This window comes from Strix uralensis, chromosome 3 (genome assembly GCF_047716275.1).
Source record: "Strix uralensis isolate ZFMK-TIS-50842 chromosome 3, bStrUra1, whole genome shotgun sequence".
Taxonomy (NCBI): Eukaryota; Metazoa; Chordata; class Aves; order Strigiformes; family Strigidae; genus Strix; species Strix uralensis.
Window position 1 is genome coordinate 133,349,100 of NC_133974.1, and position 23,508 is coordinate 133,372,607.

The 23,508-nt window shown below is 38.9% G+C and overlaps 1 long non-coding RNA gene across 3 annotated transcripts in view; it reads right to left on the minus strand.

Moving 5' to 3' along the window:
• LOC141941560 (uncharacterized) overlaps window positions 1-23,508 on the minus strand; it is a 185,755-nt gene that overhangs the window by 130,691 nt on the left and 31,556 nt on the right. For all 3 annotated transcript variants that reach the window (XR_012628378.1, XR_012628377.1, XR_012628376.1), the window contains exon 2: window positions 12,397-12,526. This is a non-coding gene — a long non-coding RNA (uncharacterized LOC141941560). The remainder of the gene's footprint in view (window positions 1-12,396; window positions 12,527-23,508) is intronic.

The window sequence follows — 23,508 nt, forward strand, 5'->3', positions numbered from 1 at the left end:
AAGTAGCTCTGGTACCTAAATCATGACACTAACTATACGTTTCGATTTTTTTAAGTAGTGATTAGGTGGATACTCAGGGGAACCTACTAGCCTTCACAGAGATAACAGACTCAACTTAATATCAACTTAAAAAGAGACTTGAATTCTAACCAATCTCATGTAATGAATTGAAATTCTATAGCTTTCAGAAAAAAAAAAAAAAAAGATAAAAAAGCGATGTGACTCCATTCTCTAACTTGCTGTCAGGAAATATAATTTGTGCTCTCGGTGATTCACCTAGCTCATATGCAGCATGCAAATTTATTTCCCTAATAATCAGACCTGGAGATTGCCCAAGAGGATTAATAGCATCATTCCTTATGACCGCCAGGATATTATGCACCTCTGACATGGAAAAATTGTGTTAGTTCTACAGAGAAAACGCAAGGATATTTGTCCTGCTAGACAATATAATAGGCTGGTGCATCATCAGATTACAATGTCATTTCAAAAACCTTGAATACAAATAATGTACAGTGGGGGACATGTTGGTACAACCTCCCTTAATTCAGTAGCCTTGAATTCACATGTATTTTTTTGCCTGTGTTTTTTTTTTTTTTTTTCCTCTCCCCATTATAATCTGTAGAACACTGCAAGAAAAAGGCAAAGGTATTTTATATTAAAACCGTATCTTTTTGTTTGTTCTTATGTTATTCTTAGAGAATAGCCTATATGGACACTGCAGAAAAAAATAACATAAAATCCACGGCTTCCAGTTTTTCAAAGAGCTGAATACACCCACAGCTCCAGTATACTGTATTCCATATGTGAATACAGAGCAATTTATTTGCACAATTGCTTAATTTTGATTCGCAAGTCAAAGCACTGTGTTCTGCAGGCTCTGGTATTCACATAGGAAGAATTTTAATTTTTAAAATCTTTTTAAACGAGTTGGTCAGGAATTTTCTAAAAAAAGAAATGTTTCCTGCTGTACTTTAGACCAAAGAACACTGCCTTAGAGACAAGACAAAATTTCATTATTATGCGCATGGGAGCAATAAGATTAGCTCCTATTGCTGCCCCTAAGGTGGAGCAGCAGGAGGAACCAATGGGACGATGCTAATGTGTATGTTAATAGTATTCTCCTAGAAGAAGTTGGGATAATTAAACATGTACCATCTCTTTAAGACAGAACTGCACACATTTTCTTCGGATGGGTGTTTACAAGATTTCCAATTTCAGGTCACAGCCATTTCTGAGATTGCTTAAGAAAGAGATGGGAATAACTTATCTTATTCATGTATTCAAAGAACCTTATAAAATGTGCAAAACATAACAGTTTTAAGGGGCAAAACATGCATCTTGCCTTGACAGACCTGCTTTATTATGTGTAGTGTTGTACACTGACCTAATATATTGAACATTTTTAGCTAATATACCTTGTAGGAACCAGCCTTTAATGTGATGGATTTTATAGTATCTCATTAGGGTGTGTTTATATAACCTGATACTAAACACATTTTCAGATTCATGTTCCTTATTAAAATTGTGAGCCGTATTGATTTTTAGTTGAACAGCAACAGAGTCATTTTAATATTAAGAAAGGCTGCTCTGAAGTTATTTTCACAGATCACAACTGCTGTGACACAAACAGTGCACATATCTCTCATCTTTCTTTACAGCCTCAATTATAAGAATCAGGATGTGTTACCCCACCTGCTTTTCTATTGGTTGAGCAATTCTCTGCCTCCATTTAGAACGCCAAAAAGCATTTTTATTCATTGGGTTGGGGGGGTGCTGTTTTTAAATATACATTCGTGACAAGCCCCCGAACAGTATTTATATTTTTCCTCATGAAGAACCCAGTGTTTTTAAAAACAAAATACCTTAATGCATCTGCTTTTCAAGTTTCCATAACAAACTGAGTAGCTATAGCAATGTTTACTCTAATACAGCAAACACGAAAACTTAGCATTCCGAGCAGTGTAAAAAAAAATAATGACTTTCACATCCTAATGTCTCCATTTTGTAAACCAGTCTTCAAAAGGTAAATCTAATGTCAGCAGTAAATAGAGTGGCTCCAATATTTCTCTGAGGAGTCACAGGGAAATAATGATCTTTGAGGCACTGTAAATAGTTTAAATTATTGGAAGGTCCTTGTAAGAAATGAAATATGAGAATTAAAAAAAATAAATTTGATTTCTTTATTGTGAAGTTAGAGCATTTGGAGGTAGCCCAAATTTTAAATGCAAATATTTAGAAAGAGAAATTATCGCTTTGGAGACAAGCAAATCATACACTTATTCCTGACTCTTATTGATTTAACGAACAGTTTGTTAATATAATGCCATTTCAAAAACGAAAAACAGACATAGAAGAGGAGGTGTTCATTACATTCCTGCATTTTTAAAAGCAACCTTTAAGTCTTCAGCAGGGAAAAGGCTTGAAATTAAATTGCAGCATATAGAAACTACTCGATTTAATACAGCCACTAGTGCACTTTCAATTTAACTACACCTGTTACTTTTGCTACAATACCACAGAAGCAGTTCTGGAGTCTCAAGTAATTGCTACATTTGGCCTAAGAAATTTTAGGTCTGAACTGGTTCTCAGAAAGCAGATTCCCCTTTATTTTGCCCCTGGCATGCTATTCATTATTGAACATTAAAGTTGTGTCAATTACTTACTTCCATAGTTGATTATTATCCTGGTTATTCTACCAGCTAATCAACTCTTTTCTAAAACATGTCTAGCAGTGACTTTGAATTGATGTACAGAATATAATTATTTGTGCAAATTTCTTTTGTTTCTTGTTAACCACAGAAATTGGTTAATTACTTTAATCCCCGCAACCCCTCAAAAAGAAAGTATCTTGATTTACCAATTTATTTTTAATCAATATTAGGCTGAGCTTTGAAAGTTGACTATTCAGCCAACGTAAGACACTGCACTGAGAGAAAAAAAAATAATTTTACACACGTCCTTTAAAGCAGGCTGAAAACACCTTCATCTGAAAGACTTTGTTAGCTTTATCAGATCCAAGGCTCTTCTGTTTGAGGTGTAATTATTTTGCCATTATTACATGCAAGGCTTTTAACAGAACAGTCGTTCCCTCTATTTAAGCAGTAAGTTTTATAATTTATTACATCTCTTTGGTCATCAACTCACTATACAAACAGTTGGTCACCAGTGACCAATTACATTAAGGTTAAGCAACATAACTTTAAATTAGAAATAAGCTAATGTATCTTCATCAAGGGCCTGCTGTGTTTTCAGTGCTGTTTATGAGATGATACTAAATGTGGATATGGAGCACGCTCACTGGGACCAATTCCTATCGGCCTGAAAATGGGAAAGTCTTGAGCCTGCTCAGGTCCAGAGCTAATTAATGGGATAACATCTGCTTTACGCATTCTGCTGTAGTAATTTCTATCAACTTCGCTGTGAAGATGCATGGGAAACTATCAGGGAAATAAGTATCTATGCTGAACCATATTAATCTGTAGTGAGTCTGAAAATGGGAATTTCTGCTCTCCTATTATCCTAGAGATGGGGGGGGGGGGGGGGGAAGGAAGAGGGTACAGGGCGTGTTTCTTGGGTTGTACAATTTCAGTATTTGTAGCACAGGATATATATTTAGTTCTGTTTGCATGCTTGCAAACACACAAGCTATTCAATTGCACGTGGGCTTGTTTTGTGTGTGCGCTGTTGGGTTTTTTTAAGAAAGAACGCAGCAGCAGATGAAGATGACCATGCTCCTCATGCAACAATCAATTTTATACAGGAAGATGGTGAAGTGGTTTTATTGCATTACTTAAAAACACAGCATGAATCGCTAAAAGAAAAATGCAGTACTGTAAAACAGGCTTGAAAAGTGATAAGCCCACTTACTTCATTTTATCAGCCTGTGTACAACGCACAGAGGTATGAAGGGCCAGGCACCTATTCTGATTTGAGATTTAAATAAATAAAACATGAAGGGAACACTGACCCCCACCAAAAAAAAAAAAAAAAAGAAAAAAAAAATCAGAATCTTTTCCTGAAAACCCCACAGACTTCCAGATCCAAGCATCTCCTCACCTGAATTTTATCACTTTGTCTAAAAATTACTGGGCAATTTTAATTACAGTGAGATGCTTAAAGCTGCATTTTGCTTCTGAGTTTTTCCTGGTGAAGTCCTGTAGGGCACAGAATCAGACTGCTGAGGAGAGACATTACATTTTTACGCATGTATGCTTTTGTCTGTGTCTGTGCCTACACACATGTGAAAGATATGAAATGAATGCACTTTTTAAAAATGTCTATATTGCAAACATATATACGTATATGTTCACATAAAGCATACGTATACCTAAAACCATACACAAATATGCACGTCTGTGTGTGTATACATAGAGAGAGAAAGAGAGAGACAAAAAACCAAACCAGAAACATGTATGCACCAGTAAATATCTGAGTTTGGAGTAGCAAAACCAGAAGAAATTGCACTGTTTTCTTTATATTATTATTACTGCCTAAGCTATGATTTACAGGTTTAATTCTTTCAAGCTAATGCATACGAATGAATTGCATACCAACAAAAAAAAAAGGAGGGAGGTCCTTATAATAATGAAATTACATTAATAGTCATTCACCTTTACCTAAGAGGTTATGAGTTCGTATGTCAACTCTATGGAATATTTTCCATAATTTGTTTGCCATTGTGTACATTCTATTTATTTGTTTGCCAGAAGGTATTGAAATATTCAGGCTATTGGGAATTAAATGCTTATTTGACTAAGAATGCTTATCTGTAAATTAATGGTATAAAACATGGAGTTTTCTAAAAGGCTGTCACTCAGTTTTATTTATGGAGATACTACTGAGACAAGATTCAAGGTCTTTCAAAGCACTCTAACATCTCAGACTTAGGGGAGGAAAAATATTATTTACTCAACATTTTTAACACTCCTATATAATTGTGTAAATTACTGAAATGAAATAGTGCTTCCTTTTGTCACATGTAAACGACAACTGCACAATGAACCAGGAAGGTATGTTGCACATGCAGTAGCCAGAATGGCTTTGTTTTGAACTTTTGTTGTGCATGTGTCTATGGGGAGGGTGTTTGGAGAGTGAAGGAGTGGGATTTAAAGACCCACATAACGTAAAATTCTTAAGTGACCCATTACATCTGAGACCAGAAAACACATCTGATTTTTAATTTGCTTAAGCAGACAAGGTGGTCAACTTCACCACTGTTGCAATATTCTGATTTGCGGGTAGGATTAACAGAAAGCACAGAGCTACTGTGCTTTTTCCTTTCTCCTGAAAATGTGCCATGAGGCAATACGGTTGTAACAGGGGTGAATCCTCAGTTCTGTTAGTTTATCTACCCTGTCAATGTTATTTGAACCCTTATTTTCCTTAAGGGGCTCATTCAGCTGTCCTAATATGTATACAGTGATAATATAGTCATACCCATAATAAAAAAGAGCTTCAAAATTATAGTCAGCTTAGTAATAATGCAGTGCTGTGCTGGAGTGATTGGCAACTGTTGATCCAATTATATAACTGGTTGCTTCTTAAAATTCAGGGATATGAGATTGATATATAATGTGCTGTAAAGTGTAAAAGAACTGGACAGGAAATAAGGCGGGTTGAATTTTTTAGTGCTTTGATCAAATTAGAACCAGGTTGATGAAAGGAAATGCCTTGGGTTCTCTGCTTGAAGTTTTGTGTTATACAAAAGGCTCTTGAAATGATCAATTTTGCACATGTCACTCAGTAAGTTTAGAGCGAACTAGTCTCCGTCTGCGCCGACGTGACACCGCAACGGATCGCTCGCGATGCCACACCGCACTGGACATAAAATTGGGCAGATGCTCAGAAATGAAAGCGATGAGCCAAAGGCGGGACATTCACAAATCACAGGAATACCCCAAATTTACAGGTTTGTGTTTCAGGTTTCTGCACGGCCCTTACTTTGACTCAAGAAACACAGATCGGGAAAGACAGAAAAGGGTCATCTCATGAATCCCCCAGAAATAAATGCAGGATTATCTTTGCTGCTGTTCTTTTAAGCATTTATCTAGCTAACTCACTAACTAGCTTTCATCCATTGTAACCCTCTGCCTGTCCCCTGCTTTTAAAACAGCTACTATTATTTATGAAGTGCTGTAGATGTGCAGTGAGAAGCACAGGGACTTTTTGCTCTTATTTTTCCTTGAGGACAACTTAAAAGGAGAGAAAAAAGCATGTATGAAAAGGCACCTTGCAGGTAAGGCTGTGGTTCTTCTGTCGCTTGGTCTGTCTCTGAAGAATGACTCCATAGTGGTTAGGCCTGTATGAGACACAACCTCTCTGGTACTTTTCTGGGATCAATCTCTCTGTACTATATGCTACTCAATGTAGCGATTTAAATCCCACAGTTTCAGTCTTAATGCATTAACATTTCAGCACTCCTCAACTACATCCTGGAAATCTGTCTCGTCCTCATAATTCTTATCCCCAAATCAGGAATCATTTGTAAGATTTGAAGTGAGGCACCTGAGTCCAGTATACATCCATACCTCTGCCAAAAATATAGCATGGTGATTTACTAATAAATACACTCAGGATGGGGGGGTGAGGGGGTGGGGTGTAGAGAAACAATCACGTTCCCAAGCCAGGCTACAACAAGATTTCTCACAACACCCACTGCAACAGAGAACAAGGAGGAGCTACTAAAGGAGCCATCGACATTAAAACCTGCTGAATTTCTGTTGGCCTCAGGATAGTACCTGCACGGAAACTCTTTTGTTTTGGCATAATTCCCTCTGCAAGGAACGCCTCCAGAAAACAGGGTTTCCAGAAATAATATTACAGGATGGGGAGCACTGACGAATCGGTGCAGTAACCTTCACCTAGGCCTTCCAATTCAGTTTTGTGTGAATTACATCAAATTGCGGTGGGTATTTGTGTTGGATGCAGAGTAGTTGAATAGCTGCCCATTTCTGCACCAAAGCAGCTCTTTTGAAGTTGATTGGTGTTCCCCAGTAACAGAAACACTGCACAGCATTGAAAATGACAGGACATCACAGTGCAATTTCACTAAAAAAGATGCATGGGGTATTATATGAATAATATTTTTCTGAGTTCCAAGATTGGAGTTGGAGAAATGTCTTTACAATTTGTATGTGAGATACTCCTCGACTCTAGTGGCAGACATTCACGAGAGCACACACTAATAAGGTATAATTTGACAATACGGTAGAGGTCTGTCTTTCCAGTTCTATTATCTGTGAAAGATACAGTTCCTTGTGCCAACTTGGTTGCACAGCAGTAGCATTTTGCTCTGCAGCCAAAAAAATGAGGACCTGGCAACAGAGCTGAATGCTAACACACTGGGCCAGCAGAGATCAGAGTACGTGAAGGGGATGGCCCTGCAACGGGAAGAAGGCATCACCCCCAGCGCTGCCCGCTGGCTGACGGGCGCTAACTCCTACCAACTCTTCGGAAACAGACAGCAGCAAGAACGGGAACTAGTGCTGCCTTTCAGGGTGGCAAAGCACGCGAAACCTTCCCTGGGCAGATGTAGAAGCCTGGTGGTCCTTCTCCTGGGCGGGAATGGGAAATGCTCCTCCAAGGGTCCCCTCCCAGGCCCCCACAGGGACGTGCTGCAGCACAGTCCAACCGGGCCGTGTTTATTCACACTGTCGCAGAAACGCGTCGCTGCAGATCGAGCAGCAGCGGTGGCACTCACCAAGGAACGGCGCTAACCTGGGTTTTGATTCTCACCGCGCTCCCTGAAAACACACTATAACATGACAACTTGTTATGTTATGAAAACATAAGAAACAGAATAGAATGAATATACTTTAAATAATAGCTTATTTAGAGTATTTTCCATAACACTTGCTTTCTTTTTCTTTTTTTTTTCTTTTTTTTTTTTTTTGTTAGATCACACTTAATATGATTCCACAACATCAATGCTGTGGATGAAATTGAAAGCTGTATTCTTCTAAATGTGTTCCTAACATTCCATTTTTTACAGAGCTGCCAGGGGCTATTCTGCATTCCCACAACTGCTACAAATGTAACATATTGTTTTGCAATAAAAATTAGCTATAAAAGTGTGAAAAATGCCAGAGATCCAAATGTGAGAAACAAGGGAAGGGAGTACGGCTTTCGCACCCTTTTAGTGGACATTTTATTTATTTTTCAAATGGAGTAGACATATTTATAGCTACTGTATTTCAATTATCTCTAATTTCACACATTTTATGCAAATTCTAGACATTTTAATTGCAAATGAGAAGGGAACTTATTTTTAAAAGTGGAGCAACACAACATTTCAGATCTCAATTTTAATTCCAAATTTATCTACATCACTGTTAAAATCTTTTAAAACCTCATTTACACTGTGACTTAAAATTAGGTGCAATTTAAAACAAAAACAAAAACAAAAGACCTCCATACCAATTAGTTATATCACCAACACTTTTTCACACACTCGTAAATCTTTTCTTTTTAAATCAAAATTTTTAGGTAGGAAAGTTTAGGAAGTTGAAATGACATTATTAATCGGCGACACATTATTTCAACAAGTCAGTAATTTAATAGTATTGTCCATAACTGATGAAAATTAATACATTACCCACCCTATTTTCTCTTTCTGTCTCCACGACTTCAATAACCTAGGGCACGGGTTATTAGCTCAATCTGCGCTTAGCCGTCATTCAATGGGAAATTCTTTCAAGAGGATAAACCACAATTCAGCTGTTGGCTGGATAAAAATTCCCACTATACATTGAAAGCGTTAGTGACAAATATCGCTCTTTTCCAAGTAGTATTCCCAGTAGCTTACTCTTACTAAACGTTAATAAGCATATGGCTCTTAACGCTAAATAAAATGTTTGTGACAGATTCCAAACCAGTTGAACCTGTGCTGGTTTTAAGCAGACACAATTTTCTAATGCATCCAAACCAAACTGAGGGTCTGGAGATCTGATTCGCGATGCTGGGTTTGAGCAGACGGCGTACACTGCATGCGAGACACTCAATACCTGTGCAGATCCTTGCACCCTATAACCCCACCTGCTTTGGCCCCAACCAACCATTAAGACCTGCGTTTTGGTAAATACGGCCTTGAATTTTTGCCATCCAAAATCCATTGTCTAGAAACACTATTCCAAAACAATCAAATACAAACTGAAAATGAGTTCTGTTTAAGCAGAAGTACTGGCTTTGGTGCTATGCTTTGCCCTCAAGCAGTCACTCCGTTCCTATCTTTTACTACACACGTGCTCACGTTGATGTACACACATGCAATCACAGGTTTAAACTCACATGTGCGCCTATGGAGCTCTCTAAGCTGAGAATCCAGTGCTTGACTTCTCACTATCCAATGAAATAGATCTTTAGAAGTTCCAACTATTTACTGAAATGCATAAAATAATTTTATTATAAATGGAAATTTACTGTCTGAAGTGTGTGGAGTTCTTCTCTGCTTTCTTTCTATTTGGTAATTTATTTAAATGCATTCAAAAATGCATTCAAAAAATGAGACATAGCACTTTGGTTAAGACATCTGTATTTCAAACCAACATCTTCAGAACTGTGAGCAGCTCTGTTAATAGTCTTTTTATTTGATTAGGGTAATCTGCTGCTGTGCCATCTTAATCTTTATCCACTGCCTTTTAACCAATCAATATTTTAGGGTTGTAGATTTGGAAGGTAGATGATAATTTTGTAGATAAACTCTCTAGGCACTGCTGACATGGTATAGTTGCATATTTAATATCTTTTCAGAGGATTCACAACTCCAGCAATGTAAGAATCTATCCAGAAAAAAAAGTTAAACCTTAAATTTTCAAAGCTGTGTGCAGGGATTTGGCCACCTGTCTCCTATTAATGTCAATGAAAATTTAGGGGTAAGAAAAGCAATGTCTTTTCCCTCAGATCATTTCTTCTTTGAAAAGAACCAGAGAACAAGAGAGAGGAAATGAAAAGCAACTTCGTACCGCAGGCTGAGACCAGCAAGGCCTGCTGTTGAGGCAGGAAGTATACAGAAGGAGAACATTTGTTCACTAAATGAGCGAGCATCTCCACACGTATCAAAATAGCTAGGTATGAGAAGTTCAGAAGGAAAAAATTAGATTTTGTGTTTTTAAAATGTCATTAAAATATATATTTTTTAATTTTGCTCAGCTAAAATTATCTGTTGCTTATGATATTAATTTTGCTGCAGATAAAATTAGTTGTCAGACCTCTGTTTATGGCCTAATTACCTTTTGTAAGGAAAAAAATTAAGGGCAGGAGAAATAAAAGGAATAAAAATAAAATGCTGTTATCTACCTTCCAGCAAGGGGGGTTCTTAGTGATGTGTTATCTGCATGGATTTCACTAGTGCTGTGCATGTGTTTCACGTACGCAAAACCAGATCTGCTTGGGCTGTTTTGCCAATCTGGGCAGTGCCAGCTTCTGCCTGCCCTCGTTTCCATGCCCTGGGGACAGGCAGGCGAGGCCAAACCACCCTCCATTACTTCTAGAAAACTGGAAATTTAAAATTGATTCAAGCCCCTTATAGTAAGGGAGCAAGTTAGGAAAACCAGGGACCATGTCTTGGAAAAAAAAAAAAAGCGCCACTGTAAATAATGGTACTTTCTTCTTGAAATGTTTGCCACTTTGGTTCCAGTTTTGGAAACAGTGAATCAATTTTTTATTGGTTAGAAGTGAGTGCTAGGCATGCCACTGAAAAGCTGCAAGACCTATAATCAAATGGACAGAGCCGTGTTACAGTCCTACAGGTGTTAGAAACTAGCACATTCTGGTCTCATTTCAGTCCTCCCTATGCATATTGCCTGATCCTTCAGCAAGGAGCAAGTACCACAAACACTGAGGATATTTCTTAATAGCTTTACCCATGACATTATTCTGAAAATTTAAATCAATTTGCACAGCATTTGTGTTAACCAAGTTGCAGCCACTATGCCATCTAAATTATAGCTCTACCTGGCAGAGCCTGGGAGCAGTGCATATAGAAGATGAGTGAATCTGGCCTCGGAGAGAAGTTGTCCTTTGAAGCGTTCTGTGCAGCACTGCCATGAGATCTGCCCAGCTACATTTTTGAATATATTTGACGAACAAAAAAATTTATATCTGTGTTCATTTCACAAGATGTAAACGTCTCTTTCGTGGTAGGAAAAATCCTGCTCCCTGGAAGTGATTCTAATCTAATCTGACATGCGGTATTTGTAAACGTGCTTTAGTGTCCCAACCTATTTACAGTGTTTACATAAAAACCCCCGAAATCTCCGCATTCCTTGAAAAGTTAATCCAGTACAAATATTGACTGGCTGTCAATTGAGCACTATTGACTTGCTCCAGGACTGTGCTTTATGGCCTCAACTGATGAAACTTGCTTTCTTTGCTAAACTTAATTTCTTTTTGGCCCGATTTGGATGAAATACCATTTGCTAGACAGCACCTCTTCCACACACTGCTATGGGGCTGCCTCTTCTGGTTAGCTAGAGCGGTAGGACAGCCAAAGGACTTTGCTGTGTGCAACAGGAACTTGCAGAAGGAAGCCAACAACCCAGTCTGTATTTTACAAAAAGACCTGGGCCAACACTGGTCCTATCTCCTATAAACATTTGGTGCACACCAGCTCCACGACAGCAATGGCCCTCTTTGCAATAACCTATGGTTGTACAGAGCAGCGTTTCCAGAAAGACTGGAAGGGTCTATGAACCCTTCACAGGGACTGTGAAAGGTAACTATGAAAAGCAAACCAACTACCAAGAGCTTAAATTCCCACTGTGGCAGTCTACACCTTCACTGGGAGATGGGTTTTTTTAAAGAATTCTAAAAGCCAAGAACCTTGGATGTCTTTGCGTCTTTTTATCAGGAATAGTACAAATCAGGTTGTCTAGAAACCAACGTTCATGAAACACACACACTCAACGTATTTTGAACACCCAAGAAAACATTATTTATCATTTCATTTTTTAAAATCTATAGTTTCTAGACACAGTGAAACAGAAACCAAAAATAGCAACTTTCACAACATTCCCTGATTCTGCAACAAATTCCATCAAACGTTTTAAGTTCTGACCCCCAGGTCAAGTGAAACTGACAATAAATCTTAGGAAGGACTCGATATCGTTAAGCTGCAAAACCCAAAATCTATTATGAAAGATTTATCAGAACTTATAAAAAATGAACCCAAAATGTTTCAGTCAGGGCAAGGAAGGACAAAAGGGTGGAATGGCAGACAGGGAAGGAAGCGTAGATCTTGAATGACCACAGCAAGTTATAAAGCAGGTATTTCTATCTGATCTCAAAACAACATTTAGGAAGGAATTTCATTAAAATTCCAGTTAAGGAAGATGTAAGGGTTCTTTTTGTTGTTGTCGGGTTTGTTTTGTAAAGGAATGTAACAGAGCAGACACTTACAGTTTGCAGGAGCACTATCTGCTTCTCCACATGGGGATGCTTTTTGCACCATGTACAACTCCAGGGCAGTATTCGGTGCTGAGACAGGATGGTGCCACCATCTGTTCATTCTTCTGTTCTCATCAACAGTCTGGTGAGACAGGGGCAAAGAGAGAAAAAAGTAGGGATATGTCATAATTGCTACATCTTCATTTAATATTCTTTATAACTCTTCATGTCTAGCTCAGGTGATGAACAGTCCAATTCTTTTAATCAAACATACTCAGATTACCCTTTTGGGAACTGAGCAAATTCATGACAGTTTTGCTCGCAGATTGCCAAGCACACAGCAAGTTTATTCTTGCCTAATTTCTGTATTTTTTTGTTTTAGCACTTACAAGTCACATTTTCTACAGGACACACTTTTGTTTTAAATGAAAGGCTTCTTCTAAACATTTGACAAATGGAAGTATCTACCCTGTAACACCAGCTATGTCAAGAATGCACCTGCCCACTGTTAATACTTTGGCTAACTTGAATAAGGTTAAATGTTAATATTTTCATTAGTTTACTGATTAGTAAGTTTGGGAGGTTGGGTTGGTGTTTTTTTAAAAAAAAAGGAAACAGGTTTTATCACAAATGTTACTTTTTTTTTAAATAAAAAAGGGGCTGATTTGCGATAAGAATTTTTTTCTTTCAACAAAACATGTGTTATCATTCAAATCCTGTCAAATGAATTCAAGGTGTCTAAGCAGTTTATCTAACAGGCTCCACAAGCGCCACAGTAGAACCACCATATGTCCCAGTTTGAAGTGACTCTTCTGCTTTTCCTTCAGCAGACCTTGTGCTGCTCACAATCATCCCTGCTGACCCCATGAGGAACAAGAACGAGCGTTGTGTCAGACAGCAAGAGCGCAAAGCAGCGCTGCCCCCCCCCCCCCCCCCCCCCCAAAAAAAAAAGAACTGCTGGAGAAGACCAACTGATTCAGCAGTGACTATCCTCTGTTGGATATCAGTAGGAGTTAACATTTTCCTGTAAAACGTTATTTGGATATTAGATGCGGCATGGGAATATCAGCATCTTAACAGGCCTCTTCCTTTCCCAACAGCTTTAGCCATAGAAGATTAAATTCTCAATTTATCCAATAGTTCTGCTATTATTCTCATTCCTATAAGTAGGGTACTGCATGAAAAGTCATTGTGCATCTACCACTTAAGGAGCTGATGTAACACCTGCAGTCAGATCTTCAGCTACACAAAGTTCTGCTCTGCAGCAGTTCTACCAAACTCTCCTGTCCTGCCCCAGCCACCAGCGTTTCCTCTTGCATGGACTTTTGTAGAAAATGTGCTCTGTTGCTCTTCCTCCCTCCGACACGCTCCTGATGTGCAAGCTCAATCAGAACATGAAACACTCCATGATTTTTTTTATTCTTTTTTAGTCCATTTTCACCTCTCGGTCCTCGTTCACACAGTTTACTTCAGGCACGAAAGGACGAGCCACTTGTGCTCTGAGACACGGCATCCACACGCTCACATCAGTGCAAACACAAATCCAGAGCACTCCACAACCTTCACTGGGGCTGCATGGCGCCCTCAAGGAAAATACTGCACCCCAGAGTGTGCGCACACGTGTGTGCGTGTACACGTGTGTGAGAGAGACAGGCAGGGGCAGCACGGGGGTCATGGGAGGGGATTGTGCAGCACAACAAGCCTGGCTAACACTGGGTTTTTAAGGTGAGACATAATCACTTAACATACAGATGGCATAGCAGTTTACATCTCACACCGAGAGTTCATGCTTGGTTATACCAAAAAAGGGAGAAACAAATTATAACAGAGTCAGAAAGCCCCTGAAAAGCGAGGCTACGGGGGACCCCAGATGTACTTGAACCAACCACAATCACACCATCAGCATGAGGTGTAAAAAGTGCCAAAACAAGATGAAAACACTGACGCTCCATATGTTAAAAAGCTTGGATTTTGCTGTAGCCCCAAATCCTTCCCTCCCCACATACCTGTACATAATAATCATCATCATAATAAAAAATAAGCCCTCAAGATCAAATAGTCAGTGGTATGTTAAAAGAAAAAAAAAAAAAAAGACAGGCTTAAGAAACCAAATCCTTGTAATAAATAATATATTATGAGTTAAGGAGATGAACTGACAAAGTGGTGCACCTCTAATCTCTTCCCCGCAACAGCGAGAAGAGCTGAATCACTCGCACAACATTTTTCTTTAAGCATGTTCAGGGATTGCTCCTACACTCTGGTTTCTCAAAGAATATCATGCTCTACTAATTTACCAGATTGACTAAGCTACATACCAGCAGTATAGTCAATTTTAACCTGCAATTTTATCTTGTAAAAGTAAAACTTCTGAACAGTCTCTTACTGGAATATAATTGACTATTTCGGGGCAGGTTTAAACCAGGGATGAGAGAATCAAGTCATTTAACTGATGCAAGCTCAGCTGTCTTTTTGGGGTTCAGACCTAAGGCCCTTCCTCACAAATATCTGATGCTCAATGCTAAATGGGCAAGCCCAGCAGCTGTGGCAGCCTCCTCATGGCCCTGACATCAATCTAATGTATATTTTGCACATGGCCCATACTCAGAGACCCACTGCAGGCCTGCAGCACATCAAGGGCCATCTCACTCAAGATTCCCAGTTATTCATTTATTTCAAACTTGAAATGACACCTATCCACCCAAACGATGATTTTAAATAACAATCTATACAAGAAAAAATATCCAGCAGCATGGCAGAGATGCCAGGCACATAAAGAAAATTAACTAGCCCATATTTCTAAGCAATAAAATCAATGTCACCTTTTTATACCTTCAGCCCCCTCATCTAAAGTCACTCAGCAGATTCCTACCAGTGTTGTGTAGCTGTTTTGGGCAAGGCAGGGGTGAAGTCCACGAGCAAGGACCTTACACCTTACACCAGTCCCATGCTTCTCTACCAAGGGCACATCCCTTCAGTTCCTCCTCTATTAGCTTTGCCACATGGGGAGAAAAGGTCTCCATAACATTCTGGACCTAAAAGCATCACACTGAAATGCACCAGCTTTTAGGAAAAAATATACACCTTCCAAGCCATAATTGTTAAAGGAGGGAATGCTTTTGGTGTAATACACCACACACGAATTTTATAATGAAAACTCAGGCAGCAATATAAAACAAAAGACTGCATACATGATGTTTATTTTTAGAATGAATGACAGTTTGGCATTCTGGTATGATAGGTGTAAACAGAATAGAACCTCTATTTTGGTTTTAACAGCCCAGAAGCTGGACAGATTTTTTTGCTCTTGTTGTTATATAATTATTTCTAGTATGGTGTTAGCACACGTTCATGCCTGCATAAGCCTGGTATATATGTTATTGCATGAAAGGCCCCTGTATCTCCACAGGTCAAGCACTAAATTATAAGAATGTAACTTGTTAATATTTGTACTAAGTTAGAAACTACTTCCGTGATGACATCATGCCTAGCCATCTTTTCTAATTTGTTTTTTCACTCTAAGAAAGCATTTCAACTTAAAAGAAAAAAAAAAGGCAAAGAAGAAAAAAAAGAATAAAAAAGGGGGGGGCAAAACAGAAAAAAAAAAGGGGGGGGCAAAACAGAAAAAAAAAAGGGGGGGGCAAAACAGAAAAAAAAAGGGGGGGCAAAACAGAAAAAAAAAGGGGGGGCAAAACAGAAAAAAAAAGGGGGGGCAAAACAGAAAAAAAAAGGGGGGGGAAAAACAGAAAAAAAAAGGGGGGGCAAAACAGAAAAAAAAAAGGGGGGGCAAAACAGAAAAAAAAAAGGGGGGGCAAAACAGAAAAAAAAAAGGGGGGCAAAACAGAAAAAAAAAAGGGGGGCAAAACAGAAAAAAAGGGGGGGCAAAACAGAAAAAAAAAGGGGGGGCAAAACAGAAAAAAAGAAACAACAACAGAGGGAGTGTTTTATTAGCAATAAAACAGCAGGTTTTAAATGCCAAATTAATTATTTTTGACATTAGTTATTTTCGTATTGCAGAGATTTTTGAATGATGGAATGATCATCGGAAACAACTGTGCCCACAATTATGTCTAAATGGAGTTGTTACTGGTCATCAGCTCAGGAGACCACACTGACACAGCTAAGACTCATAATCCAAGTCAAACACACACAAGTAGAACTAAGAAAGTGTAAGAATAGTATTAAAGGATTAAGAAAATTCTAGAAAAAAGCAGTCAGTGGCAAATACAAGTAATTGGTTTTGAAAGTTTGACTTTTCTTCAATAGTGTTAGAGGTAATCCCAAAGAGAATTTAGAAGTGAGAACATATTTTGAAAAATATTTGCTTGTAGCACAGTGCTTTTGTATTGAAAATCAACTCAGCTACCAAATAATTTATGTTTAGAATAGAGTTTTTCACGCCCCACAGAATTCACCAGCAGTCACCAATCGTCCCAAAGCCACGTTCTTTTGTGCTGATGGAATTGTCTCATAAGGCACAAGGAGAAAATAAATGATGGGGGCTGGAACGGCAGCCTCGTGTTCTGCCCTCTGCAGCCAGGATGCGCTGGCTTTTTTCTAGAATTCACACTTTTTCTCCTGTACCACATCCCACACTTCTGTTTACACTTTTTGATTGCTGCTCCATCTTCTTTCCCTACTAAAGCCTTTGCATCCTCCTGCCGCCTCACTCTCTTTATAGCAAGCCTTTTTCTCCCCATCTTTCGGCTGGTTTATTTTCTCACCATAACGAAAGCAGATGCCAAAACTTTGAGCTGGTTTGGCCTTCCCAGTGCAGAGCAGTGGGAAAAGGAGTCATCGCTACAAACCTGCACGAGTGACAGCTATTGCTGCTGGCAAAGGCAGGAACTGCAGTTAGGTTTTAAAACGACTGGAAAAAAAGGCAAAAAAAAAAAAAAAAAAAGGCAGGGGAGGAAAGGGGGGAAGACACCGTTTTTTCAGCCCAGCTATTTGAGAGATAATTGCTGTAATTTTGTCTCTCCTCCATCTTCTCACTAGGCAAGCTTACTGACGAAGGCAGATTTCTAGTTCTTTAAAGTGCAATAATTCACACTTTTCTAGAAGAATTTTTATTAGTTCAAAATTTACACTTGACCATTTCAAACCTTTAGGACAAGACCTAAAAACTGAAAAAAGGGTCAAAGAAAGAGAAACAGAAAGACTAATAGTCAAGAAAGAAGATCAAGCCATATAGTGCTGGGAAAAATAATTAAAAAAAAAAAGACAAAGATTTTCACTTTGTCTGGCACAGTGTTTTCATGTTTTTTAAATTGTTCTGTATTTTCACAGCTTCAGCTGATATTTCTGAAATATGGAATTTGCATTTTCTAGGTGGGGAACGCTGCCAAAGCTGTTAATCCCAGGCAGATGTAAAGTTGCACCACTATATTGTGGTGTGGCTCCTTAAAAACAACTTAAAAGGATAAAAAAAACCCCAACAAAACAACCACCCAACAACCACCACAAATATTCACTAACCCATATGGTCAATAATTGCTGTTTAATAGTCCTCCTATTATAAACCTAAAAAGCAGCAGCCAGAATTACCAGTAGAGTATTAATAAACAGGAATGAGTTAATAGTGCATAAAGACCTTCTAGTGGAACAGTGGGGGAGTTGAATATTCTTTTCTTAAGTCAGCTGTAAGTAATTACTACATGGTGTGCTTCTGACTATTACCATAACAGAGCAATTGGACGTGAAGAATGGATAATAGTATGGACATGGAGGTATTTTTAGAATATCAGCAGTGAGGCAGGTAAATGCCCTACTCAGGCACAAACCTTTAAATAAGTTTAAATAACTTTTCCTAATGACACCTAGCCTGAACAGAATTTTGAAAAGATCAATCTAATAAATTATTTAAAGTAACTTTATAAAGACATGTCTGTGATATGTAAATAAGGGAAACGGCAAAAAAAAAAAAAAAAAATCCCATGCAGACATTAAGCAAGCAGCCAGCATTACGGTAACTACATAATCACAGGTTTCTCTCCGTTTCCTTTAGAGTAGTGCCTTCATCTGTTTGAATGCAGCCTGTGCTTCCCTCGCTTCCATTGGCTGCTCAGGTGAAAACTAAAATATTCAAATAAGAACTGTAACTGTGATTGCAGGAGTTGTGGGTTTTCTACAATTGAGTTAGTCGTCCTCAGTGATTTAATGATGCATATCATTTATTTAAAACATTGTTACAGGAGCATTCACTGAGATGCAGCTTCGTGTTCAAAGGACTGTCCATTATGTTATGCAGCAGGGCTTTTCATGTACAACTACAGGCTGAGATATTGTCTATCGACACAACATATGCTCTCATATAAAAACAGCTTGAGACTTTTGATTCAGAGAGTAGTAATTTTGTAAATGCACAGAAATATAATTTAAGGAATATTTTGAATTTTTCAGGCTATAGGTCTTTCTCCTGCTATGTTGCTACACAGGGCAGATGTTGATTTTTCAATTTGCAGGTTTGTTAAGCATCATGGAATGTTTTGGTTCTCAATCAAGAATATTCTTCCCAAGTGGTTGCAAAGTCCTACGCCTGAAAATAAATGCATGTCCTTTTTGTTTCTTAGCAGCACGTGCTCTGCATTCAATAGAAGTATAAAATAGATAACGTGATGCCATTTATCAGACCCATATATACATTTTAAGCCATAGGATCTCAGCACACAATGTATTTGCAGGTTATGTTCTACAAACACAATTCATGTAAGACCAGAGGCAATTCCATCTACAGCGTATCATTCATTCTATTCAGAGAGTTAGTATATGTATCATGCACTATGATGTCCTTGGTATTGTGTCCATCCACTGACGTGCCAGTGTATTGGTCAGCTACCACTGACCTTATAAAAGCAACAGTCCCTGCATAGATAATTTAAATGATGAACAGCACAGCAGGTGAGACACATGTACATATACGTTCCCTCTTCCTCAAATTCTTTGTTTCTCATCTGCATGCATACCAACAGACAGGATGAAATAATTTTGGCTCCCCTAAAGACAACAGAGTTTGTGATGCTGAGCTCCTCCGCAGTATTTGCTATCTTCCACAGCAGTTTATGACTAATCTGCTGCACTGTCATTAATTTTAGTCCTATGTTTTCATGTAACAAATCAGGTACAACTATAGAAATCACATTGTGCCAGATCCACCTCTGCATAAAGTTGCTGACTTCAGGGCATTTGATCAAGACGGGTTTGGCCCTTTGCAGTCTTCTGCCCCATTAAATCTGAAGATTATGTGTTTTTCTTAGTCCGCTGTTATCATAATGGAGAGCTGATGTTATAATGTGGGTCAAACAAACAGCTAATTGTTCTTGGGCATGGCTTGACCAAAAACAGAATGGAGAGGCTGAAGACATTAATAATAGTACTTGGAGCGATTATAATAGATAGCTTCTATCAGAGGATTTAAAATCACTTTGCAAGCACATTGCTAAGTGTTTTTGATACTCCTATTTGAAAGTGAGACCATCATCTTAAGACCATGCTCATACATTTAGATACTGGAGCAGTGAGAGTTTAAACAATCAAGAAAGCAATACATGATAAAAGGCAAGTTTTAGAGAGTCACACTAAATGAGCCAACTTGGAATCAAAGCAAAAGTTTGCGAGGGCGTTTTGAAACAAACAAGCTAAATAAAAAGAAAACAAGTAGGCAACACTGAAAGAATAAAAAACCGCATATGGACAAAGGTTGGTTTTTTGGTTTTGCTTTGGTGGGGTTTTTCCCCCAAAATTAAAACAATACATTTGCTGCTTTCTATCATTTTTCTGCACTACTGCACATCCAGCAACTGCTTTTGCAAAAGGACGGCACAGCGGAACCTATGCGTGTGGTTAGAGCTCTCCAGTCAAGAGACCAAGACTCAGAACAACGTGCTGGATTGCAGGAGCAGACTTTCTAAATGTGAGCAGTTTCAAGCAGAGGACTGACTTCTCACATGCCTAGAAACGGTTTAGGATATTTCTGGTACTGTAGACACACGCACACACTTTCACACTCACGCACACATTTATTAGAATATTAAACAATAATACCTCAGGCTATATCCTGTATGGAAAAATTCTACGGAAAGGTAGAGGCTTATAGTCTTAAACAGGCAAGGCAGAGAAAGGGTGAGAAGGAAAACACAAAGAAAAGTGAAGTGGTGACACAGAAGTCACGAAATTGCAGCTGGAATCAAGGTCACCCAAACTGACTCAGAAACTGATTATGGGCAGAATAAATCTGCAGCTCTGGAGCTGACAGAGGAAGGAGGGGGGCAGTGGGAGGCTGTGGCAAAAGTATGAAAAATAAGGTGACTTATCACTGCTGAAAAAGTTTCAACACACAGGAAAACAACACAAAAACTGATCTACAAAATCGTCAGCCAGAGATGAAGGCACAGAACGCACAAGAGCACGGTAGTTGCAAAGACAACTGCTTTTCTCTGTTAGCAGGTAGCGTTACAAAAATATTATTGCCCAAGTTCCCTGCATCTTGCCATTCCTCAGCCACATTCTTCAGAGGTCTTTCTGTAAGGACCAAGAGGGATGTAGTCAGCAAAAAGACAACAACAGAGGCATTACCACTTGTCTAGGACTTCTGATGTATTTATGGAGAATAAAATTCAATTGTCTAAGTTATTAGCCCTAGGGAAATTGTTTTGTAGTTCTCATTCAAGCTGTTACTCAGGATGCATTCTGTCGTTCAGAACAACCTGAAGCTAGTCCTGCAGTGTAAATTCTTTGACAACAAGATAATAGATTAAGATGATACTTCAGGAAGACTGGATATATTTTAAACTTTTCCAGTGTGGCACACTTACTTTACATTTTCCAGTTTAAAATAAAGTGGAATCACGGAATTAATAGTTATATGTAGAAGTATTTGGATTAACAAAGCAGTCCCATTATACATTTCTACAATACCAGACTTCCAGAAGAATCCCGAAGTCATCTGAGACCAAAACACCACTTTGACCAAGGTATCAGTCTCTCCTGTCCCTGCAGTGTTCCTTGGATATCTCTTGAGAAAGTACTGAGCCTATTCAAACCTCCTTCAGTGATGGGCTCAGTGCTAAGGTGCTTAAGGTCCATGATTATGCATCATTTCCTTGAAATGGCCTATTTTTGCTTTCTTGCTCTTGAATGAGATAGTAAAATGAAACACTTTTTTATAAAAATCAGAACTGAATCATTCGTGCATGGCCGCCATCGTTACTCATATTTCACTGGCATCTCAACATCTCGGGCAAAAGTTGGACAGGTCTTTCAGTTAGACAAGAGACACACACGGGAGGAACTGTATGGTATCCCTACCCAATATTGTACAGAGAGCACAGTTTGTCCAAACACAAGTATGTGACAAACTTTCAAAGGGTGATGAAGGAAGAACTTCCAAGACTGCAACAATTTTTAGTTTTATTCATCCATCTATGTTCGTGTCTGATACAAACAAAGGGCTGCAAAGAATCGCCTTCTGTCCCCACTTTTGCAAACGTAGTCACTTAGCTTAGTCACGTATTGGAGGACATTTTTTGATAGGGAACAGCGTAGTTGTTTTGCAAGCTGAATTGAGAAGCAGATATTCTAGCTGCAAAAAATAACATAGCAACACGCTGATCACTGGGCAGAGGTCTTTAGATGAGATGGTGCCTCCAAGTTTATCAAACACCTCTGCCCATGAACCTGCATCAAAGTTGCTTTGACCATATTAATCTCAAGTCAGCTGCTTTTCATTTATTCCTCAGCTTCACCAAGACATAATATCAGAGAAGGTGGTGATCTGAGGGGATAGGCAGTATTGACATAGTAATGAAATTACAGCCCATAACATTTTGTGGTCTATGCCCGTAGTTTCAGCTAACTGTTGAATAAGATCAGTAACAGGCCTGGGATGCCTGTATTATAAGAGGAATTTAGAAGAAAGTAAAGAATGAGAACTTTTTGCAGCATTTCTGAGCAATCTCTGAGGAGGAAGAGTTTTGGTCTTGGCAGGCGCCTAGGTTTGCCTAACAAGGCTCCTGTCTCCCACGGCCCATGCCACAGGGGGTCTTGATCAGTTCATTCACTATTTGGAAGAGTTATCTGAGCCAGGAAATGCTTGAAGAACAGAAATTTTACTCAAGACTGAATACAATCGGGACAATGGGATACCACCTGTACCCCGCTCTCTGCCTCACTCCTTTCAACCTTGCTGCAGGGATGATTCAACTACCTGAGTTTCAGGGGTCAAACTGCTGTATATTAAGAGAAAGCAGCATTGTTTTGGGGTACCCACAACACTGAGACGAGCACCCCAGTGGATGGATAGCTATGGGTTGGACAAACAGCAAGGGCTACCATACACTGCAGCAGTTCCCATACTCAAACCACCATAACTTTTGCAAGGAGGCATCATTCTCCCATTTCAAATAAGACTTCACACATTTTTCCTGCTGCTCTTTGCTGGCCTGGAATTCATCATGTATAATTGCCATTCATCCCATACACTGCACAGTCGTGTGTATCCTGTGACTCAAGCCCAACTTCTGATTTCACGCAGTATCACTCATTAACTGGGCAAAGCTGACACCAGCCTCATTTATTGGAATATAACAGCTAGGCCTCATTTTACTCACTTGAATTGACATGATGACCTGGAAATATTCCCACCTCTCCCTACCATTCTTTTTTTGTTTTTTCTTCAGCTGCTTGAAACACGCACTGCTTTCTCCCCTTCTGCCTTGCTATCATTTCTACTCTCAAACACGCTTTTATTCTTCTCCCACTTAATTCATCCTTCATAATTACATATTCCCTTAAGATCCTTTCCTATTAGCCAGGTTTCTTAGTTACCCCTAATGGACCATCCACTTACAGGTATCATCATTTGCCAACCTCATCACATTTCTCTGCGTACTGCAGTTTGAAGGGTAGTTTCCATTTTCTCTTAAGTCTTCACAAGGTATTTTTCTTAGACTGTCCCCAGACTGAAAAGCTTCTCCGTGCCTTTACCACAGTCCATAGCTGTAAAGTTTTAAAATGACATCTCCCATTACTTTGAGCTTTGTGGCAAGGTGTCCAACGACACCATGACAATGAGGAGATCTCCAGAAGACTAGAAGTTGACAGACTCTTCCCAAGCTTTGCCAGAGATAC